Consider the following 8,466-nt stretch of genomic DNA (forward strand, 5'->3'; position numbering starts at 1 on the left):
CTTTACTAAGGAAAAACACTATAAATGCACAAAAACAAGCTAAACTAAGGTGCGTAAATATGCTCCTATCAAATTCCCCCACACTTAGCTTTTGCTAGTCCTCGAGCAAAACAAAATGAAACAAAGTAAATAAACGAAGTAAAACGAGTAAAACACAACCTACACCTTCCAACAATCGCCTCAGGGATTTCCAATGCACATGACATGTTAAAAATCATCATTCCCACAGATTTTAGCCATCTTTACGCTTAAGCATGTACTTAATCATGGTCACTACTCATTAGTTCACAAATAACCAATTACAACATGATTTTGAATGTAGTAACATGCCTTAGAGAATTTCCTCAATTCCTTACAAGATATGCACTATATTTTCACTCAGATTTTCTAACTCCACACCCTACACTTAATTATATGTGAGAAGATTGATGTAAGTATAAAAACGAATGCTCCCATATATGTATAACAAAGAACGCAATTTCCGAAGTTAATAACATGTTTAGATATGATCTCATGAATGGAACGTTACTACTTAGATGCGAGAACCAGTGACACCATATGCTCGTACCAATTTTAAACTCCACAAATTGAAACACATAACACTCAAGATTAAAGTCAAGGGTTGTAACGGGGCTAGGGGTATTGGCTAACAAAGAAAGGTAAAGGATAAAACAACCGTTCTTTAAACAATAGTAAGCAAAGCAATGAACTTGATACTTAGAATTCACTTTAGAGTGCAGAAAATAACTTTAAACACAACGGGGAATACACGTGCATACTTAGGGTCAAATGCAACGTTTTGGACCCTTTCTTCAATAACCAACAACTTAGAGCTCATTTTATGCTCTTTCAACTCCTTTTCATACTTTTCACAACTTTTTCTTTTTTTTTCTTTTTATTTTCCACGAATTTTTTTTTTTTTTTTTTTTTTTTCTTTTCCTTGCCGTGCCTCATTCAAGACTTTGGCACACCCATATATCAAGAATCCTTCCCCCACACTTGTTTTCTACAATGCAATGATCAAAAGGAATTCATCTTTGAGTTATGCTTTTACTATGCTTCAAGAACAAAGGTATGGGTGGTCCTACTCTAGGCTAGGTGAGGATAATTGTGGGTTAACAAAGAAAGTAGGCTACGCAAGGCTCAACGGGGTTAAATCCTACAAAACAAATGAAATAGGGAAATATGGCAATTTGGCTATGGTGGTCACTACTAACTTCATCTTGAATATGTGTTATGTAATTCAATAACATGTTTTGAATGAAATTGGCATGAGTTCTAGTATTTGGAACTAAATGATGAAACGCCTTCTAAGTAGTAACCAAGCAAAGAAAAATGAGATCATGCAACGACTTTAGAAAACAAGAATGCACAGATTTTAACTCTCCAAATAAACGTTTAGGCTCAAGTCTCACAAGGTTGTAGCATTAGTTTGAGTTCCTTCCTTCAAGCATGTTACAAAAACTAATTTTTTTCTTCTTTTTGATTACATGTGAAGTCATAAGTTATAACCACAACCAAGCATAAACAAAGAGTAAATCAAACTTTCATCCATGTTAATCATTCTCTTTAACAGTCATGCAATTACAAACCGAATCCTCATCATTGTGTTGGAAGGTACCCTAAGACACAAACAAACACACAAAAACAACTTAAAAACAACTCTTTTTGGGTTTTCAAAACAATTTTTTCAATTTTTTTCTGGGATTTTCGGATTTTTAGAACAACAAATACTAAAACACACCAAAACGGCTTAAAAACACTTAAAAACAGCAAGAAACAACATTTGAAATTATGGGTGACAAAACCCTACGAATTTGCATCAAAACACTTTGGTTACCCCCCCACACTTAAATCAAACATTGTCCTCAATGTTTCAAGCATAGACTCACACAAATAACAAACAAACAAACAAAACAACATCTAACAACCTAACATGGCAGAAACAAAATCAACAACAAAGAGAAGAGTGTAGGAACGCAAATCTGGAATTGGAGTGCTTTCTAGGTCTTCCTTTGTTGAATGCATGGGTTGCCTCCCAAGAAGCGCTTGCTTTAACGTCGTACAGCCGGACGAACATGCTTCTTAGCCTCACTTAGAGCCCACGGCATGGAGTGTATGGTCCTCCACAACCTGCCCTTCAACACTTTCGTAATATGGCTCTATGAATGGGAGGGGATAGTGATCCTCCCTAATGGTGGTATTTTGGTTCCTATAGTCCATGTAGACGCTCCCACCACCTTGAAATCGATTTGGAACCTGCACCAAAGAAGGTAACAACCTATTAGTTGAAATGGGAATTGGAATTGGGATTGGAGACTTACTAGGATGTTGTGGCAAAGCCCCTAGGGCAGCCACCATCTCGCCAATTTTATCCTTAGGTACGGCCAGATTGGATGTTTGTAGGGTAGTGGCGTGCTCCTTATGCTCTCCTTCAATTCCTTCCTCGATGGTGGTTCTAGACGCATCCTTCTTGATTGGTGTTGAACATTTCTGCCCTATATTTTTAATTGTACCAATGGCAAAACAAGAACGAACATCATTAGGATTCTCAATGGATTCAGAAACTTTAAAGTTAATCGTATCACCACCAAACTCCATAGTTAAGGCTCCCCTGGCCACGTCAATCTTGGTGTGGGCTGTTTTCATGAAAGGTCGTCCAAGTAAGAGTGGTGATGGTGGAGAGTGGGTTGAATCCTCCATGTCAAGCACATAGAAATCTGCAGGAAAAATCAAGTGGTCTACCTGCACCAAAACATCTTCCAAAACTCCTCTCGGGTATGCATTAGATCGATCGGCTAATTGAATAATAACACCATCATTTTTAAGCTCTCCTAGATTCATAGATGCATAAACAGAGTATGGCATGACATTAATTGATGCACCTAAATCTAGCATAGCATGTTCGAACCTTGTATTACCAATTACACAAGGGATAGTGAAACTACCTGGATCTTTGCATTTAGGTGGTAGCTTTCTTTGCAATATTGCAGAGACATTCTCACTTACATGTACCACCTCTTTCTCCCGAATTCGTTTCCTTGTTGTACAAATCTTCTTCAAAAACTTAGCGTACTTTGGAATTTGCTTTATTGCATCAAGGAGCGGGATATTGACATGCACCTTCCTAAACGTCTCTAGGATGTCTTTTTCATCCTCCTCTGTCTTAGATTGCATAAACCTGCTAGGAAAGGGCACATTTAGTGGAATAGAACTAGACAAATTCGAATTTGGACTCACCTTGGTGGTTTGGGACGCATTGGATGAAGTAGTGTTTCTAGGTGCTTGCGGCAAAGGGGATTGTGTCCTTGCCGTGGGCTTGCTTACAGCCTCCTCTTCATGTTGCAACGTCTCGTCTTCATTAGGACTTGTTTTGGGTGGTGTGGATGTGGTGCCAACTTCTTTTCCACTCCTCAAAGTGATTGCTTTGGCAGATTCGAATCCACCTTTCGGATTGACCACGGTTGAACTTGGCAACCTACCTTGCTCTCGGAATTGCCCCACAAACTCCGCAATCTGCCCTATTTGTTTCTCTAAGTGGTCCACCCTTTTGTCTTGGTTTTCCAATGCTTTGTTTTGATTCTCTAGCCCCTGAGACAAATTGGTAAGTAACTTAAGAATTGTATCATTGTCCAAAGACATACCTTGATGGTTTTGGGCAGATTGGGATTGTGATGCTTCTTGGCCGTGGGTTTTGGTGTAAAATCCCGGGGGTTGCTGCCTAAAGCCTCCTTGTTGGTAAGGTTGTTGAGGCTCCCGCCATTTGAAATTTGGATGATCACGCCAACCGGGATTGTAGGTAGTGGAGAAGGGGTCACCACGATTTTGGTATTGATTCCCATATCCCACGGCATTGAGTGTCTCCCACCCTCCATTCTCGATCAATTGTGGGCACTTATCCGTGGGATGTCCTTGCATGGAGCACACACCACAAGAAGCTACGGTTTGGACTTTTGGACCGTCCATCACCTGAGAAAGCAAAGTAGTGAGGTTAGCCATTTGATTTTGAAGTTCGGTTATGGTACTTACCTCATTGACTTGGTGTTGCCGTGGGGTATTCCTTTGTCCAACGCCTTCGTATTGTTGAGCGTTCAATGCTCGATTAGCAATCAACATCTTTGCAGCCGTAGGGGTCTTGTCCACCAATGCTCCTCCCGCTGAGGCATCTAGCATTTGACGTTCAATAGGTAGAAGTCCCTCGTAAAAGTATTGTAGAAGTAGTTCCTCCTTCATTTGATGCTGTGGACATGAAGCAACAAGAGATTTAAAACGTTCATAATAAGTAGGAAAGGATTCACCTTCATCTTGTTGAATTCCACTTATCCTTTTTCGTAGGAGGATGACTCGAGAAGTTGGGAAAAACTTCTCCAAGTAAGCTTGTTTCATGCTCTCCCATGATGTGACAGTTCCGGGAGCCAATTCGTACAACCAATCTTTCGCTTTCTCTTGGAGAGAAAAGGGAAAGGCCTTCATCTTCAAGATGCTCTCATCTACGTTCACCGGAGTCATGCTTGAGCAAACGACTTCAAACTCCTTCAAATGCTTGTCGGATCTTCCATGGATAGCCCATGGTACTTCGGAATGTGATGTAACAGGCTTGACTTCAATTCGAACTCGGCAGTCTTGTCTTGAGCCGCCCTTGGGTATTGGATGCACAAGGGTGCGGCATTGGCCAATCCCGAAGCGGAAAGCTCCTTGATTGTTCGGTTGTCCGCTGCCATGTCTTCCACTTCTTCTTCAAATTCAGAAACGGACTCGGAACTTGCACTTGATTCACTAGGTTCCGGGTTCTTCCTTTTACGTCTCAACTCACGCTCAAAATCGTCGTCAAAGTCTAAAATATGTTCGTGAACCGGATTAGAACTCCGAGTCATAAACAAGTACCTAAACAAGAAACAAAACAAGATGAAGAATCTGGAATAAAATAAAACAAATGAAAATAAAACAATCCAAGGGATTAGCAAAGTTGCTAATCCCCGGCAACGGCGCCAAAATTTGATGCGAGAATTATACGCACACAAATTAAACCCTCTTTTTATCAATTGTAGTGAAGAATGTAAGTAGGGATCGTTCTGGACCGGGGATTAGGAGGGATTGTTAATCACTTGGAAACTGACTCAAATACGTAAAAACAAGTTTAAAACACTATACTAGACTCAAAGAATGCAAAACTAAACTTTAAAACACCAAAACAAACCAAAAGACTCAAAACAGCACCAAAACACTCAAAACTGCCTTAAAAACACAATCTGGGCAGTTTTGAACACTAGACACAACTTTGGACGAAAATTGGTTTTACTTTGACCTAAGACACTTAAAAACACAAACTAAAGTGATTTCTAACTACTATGACTCAACAAAGTAAAGGGGGATTGGTTTTGGACGAATTTAAAAACAAAACAAACTTTTTAAATTAGAACAGATTGTAAAACGAATTTGATGGAATTGAAAGGATGGGAAGCTAGCTAAGGGGTTCATCTCCACACATGTTATACTTGCATATAAAATGATTTCCAATTGCTTTTCAATAACCCATGAATTCTCAACGCCCCAAGTTAATTAGGTTCGCTTAAATTAACCTTCAGATTTTCCTAACGTTATTGAATTGGATGATTGCATACGACAACCCAAAACATTCCCCACAAGTCCCCTACATGATTGCATAATAGAGATACAAGCAAGAATCATTAAGTTCTATGAAAACCATAAGCATTGACGAAGCACTTGTTACTATGATTGCATGAAACTTATGCCAAGAATTTACTTAACGCGATTGAGATCATCAACCTTTACTACTTGTGAATATAATTCCATAACGATTAGGTGAAATTTCCTTATATCCTAGCATCCAATTTATGCATGATAATTAAGCTTGCACTCTCAACCAACACACACAAATCAATGTAATTCACATAGATAAGTAAATTGAATTCACAACTTATGAAACGCAATTAGAAGTAATCAAATCATATAGCAAGTATGTTCATGGTTTCGAATCCCCCCCTAGCCAAGGGGGGGTTTAGTTCCTCATACGCACAAAACAAAGAGAATTGAAATTAAACATTGAATTCAAAGGAAAAGAAACACCTAGAAATTCCAGCGACGCGAACTTGAATTGCATGAACTTCCGAGCTTCCTTCTCCTCCTCCTTGGTGCGGCAAAGGTCTAGGGACAGGTTTAGGGCCTTAGGTGTATGGATGCATGGTCATGGAGGGATGTAGTAGTGTTTAGGGGAAGGGGATGGTTCGGCAAAGCTTAAAACTAAGGAGAAAGGTGTTTGGTGGCTGCGGCAAGGGTGTGGAGAGGGTTGGACGAATTTCTGGAATTAATGAATGTGTATGAGAGGTGGTGATCTGATCTAGGGGTTAATATGAGTATATATAGGCACTTAAAACCCTAGGGTAATCAGATATGGACTTGAATAACCCAAATCCACAAGGAAATAGGCTTAGAAATCAGAAATAGAAAGGGATAATGCTTCCTAGGTGCGGCAGGTAAGGAGATAAGGTGATAAGGCTTCTAGAATGCCTTGCAAGGCAAGGGAAATCAGCTTTCTAGAAGGATTTGGGGCGCCACTTTTGTAGGTGATAAGATAAGGTTCCTAGAATCATGTTTTAAGGGCCAAATTTGTAGGGAAAAAGAGATAAGGGTGCAGCACCTTTGTAGGGATAATGTTAGGGCTTCTAGAAAGCCTAAAAACTAAGGGGATTTGGATAAAACCCACGGCAAAGATAGGATAGGGCATCTAAGGCTTCTAGAAACCCTCCAAGATAAGGTAAAGTGCATGGCATCCCTATAGGATTAGGATAAGGTGTCCTAAAGTGTTTAGGACTCCTCTTTGTGGCTGAAAACCTTGTGCATTAGGATTAGGAAAGCTAATCCTTCTTCATCTTGGAATTCTTCTCCTTCTTGGACTTGGAAAACTTCTTTGTTGCTTCACTTGAGACCATTTGGATTTTGACTTTCCTTCATCAAGTAGGAAACCTTATTTGAGTAGGAAACTTTGTTCTTCTAGGAATCCTAATTCAACTAGGAAACCCATTTTAACTAGGGATCCTAATTCAACTAGGAAACCATCTTCCATCAGGGACTTTCCTACTTCAACTAGGAAACCATGCTCAAGTAGGAATCATCATCTTCAAGTCTTCAATTTCGTCCATCCTCTTGGCTCCAAGCATATGATGTCCATTCCAAGCTCTAATTTGCTCCAAAAGGCTCCAAAATGCATCCTTTTGCATACTTTGCCCTTAAAACCTGAAAACACATAGAACTAGCTTAAAAGACTACTTTACTAAGGAAAAACACTATAAATGCACAAAAACAAGCTAAACTAAGGTGCGTAAATATGCTCCTATCAACATGTGGCTGCAATGGATTAGGAATCCTTCAATTTCGTCCATTCCTTTTGCTCCAAACATAAGCTATCCATTCCAAGTCCAATTTTGCTCCAAAATGCTCCAAAATGCATCTTTTTGCTTCCTTAGCCATATGAACCTAAAAACACACGAAAATGGCTTAAACTACTAAAACAACTATGAATTAACAATATAAATGCACGAAAACAAGCTAAGTAAGTCGCCTAAATATGCTCCTATCAAATTCCCCCACACTTAGCTTTTGCTTGTCCTCGAGCAAAATAGAAAATCAAAACAAACAAAACGACACTAAACAAGTAAAACACAACCTAAACCTTCCAACAATCGTCTCAGGGATTTCCAATGCACATGACATGTTAAAAATCATTATTCCCACAGATTTTAGCCATCTTTACACTTAAGTACATTCTTACTCATAGTCACCACATAGTAGTTCGCATTTAATCAATTAAAACACATTTCGAATGTAGTAACATGCCTTAGAGAATTTCCTCAATTCCTCACTAGAATGCACTCTATTTTCACACAGATTTTCTAGCTTCACACCCTACACTAGGTATATGTGAGAAGATTGATGTAAATATGAATTCTAACACTCACATATGTTATATCAAAGAAAGCATTTTCTGGAGTTAATAAGCATGTTTAGGTATGATCTCATGAATGGAATGCTACTACTTAGAAGCAAGAACCAGTGACACTATAAGCTCATACCAAGTTCAAACTCCACAAATTGAAACACATAACACTCAAGATAGAAGTCAAAGGGTTGTAACGGGGCTAGGGTATTGGCTAACAAAGAAGGGATATGGAAAACAAAGGTTCTTAAAGAAATAGCGAGCAAAGCATTTGAATCATCTTAGAATTCACTTTTGAATGAAAACTCAACTTTTGAACAAAAAGGGAGAACAAGCTCTTTTTTCTTTCTTTCTTTCTTTTCTGTTTTTCTTTTTCATATGTTTTTCACAATTTTTTTTTTTTTTTTGACTCTCAAAACATACATAAACACTTAAGAACAAAACATTCTCTCCCCCACACTCATTTTCTTTCATAATGTACTCAAAAGGAATTCATTTAAGTCATGCTCACT

The sequence above is a fragment of a genome, unplaced genomic scaffold (genome assembly GCF_019419815.1).
Source record: "Pyrus x bretschneideri cultivar Hongxiangsu unplaced genomic scaffold, Pyrus_bretschneideri_v1 Contig108, whole genome shotgun sequence".
In the NCBI taxonomy this organism is placed as follows: domain Eukaryota; kingdom Viridiplantae; phylum Streptophyta; class Magnoliopsida; order Rosales; family Rosaceae; genus Pyrus; species Pyrus x bretschneideri.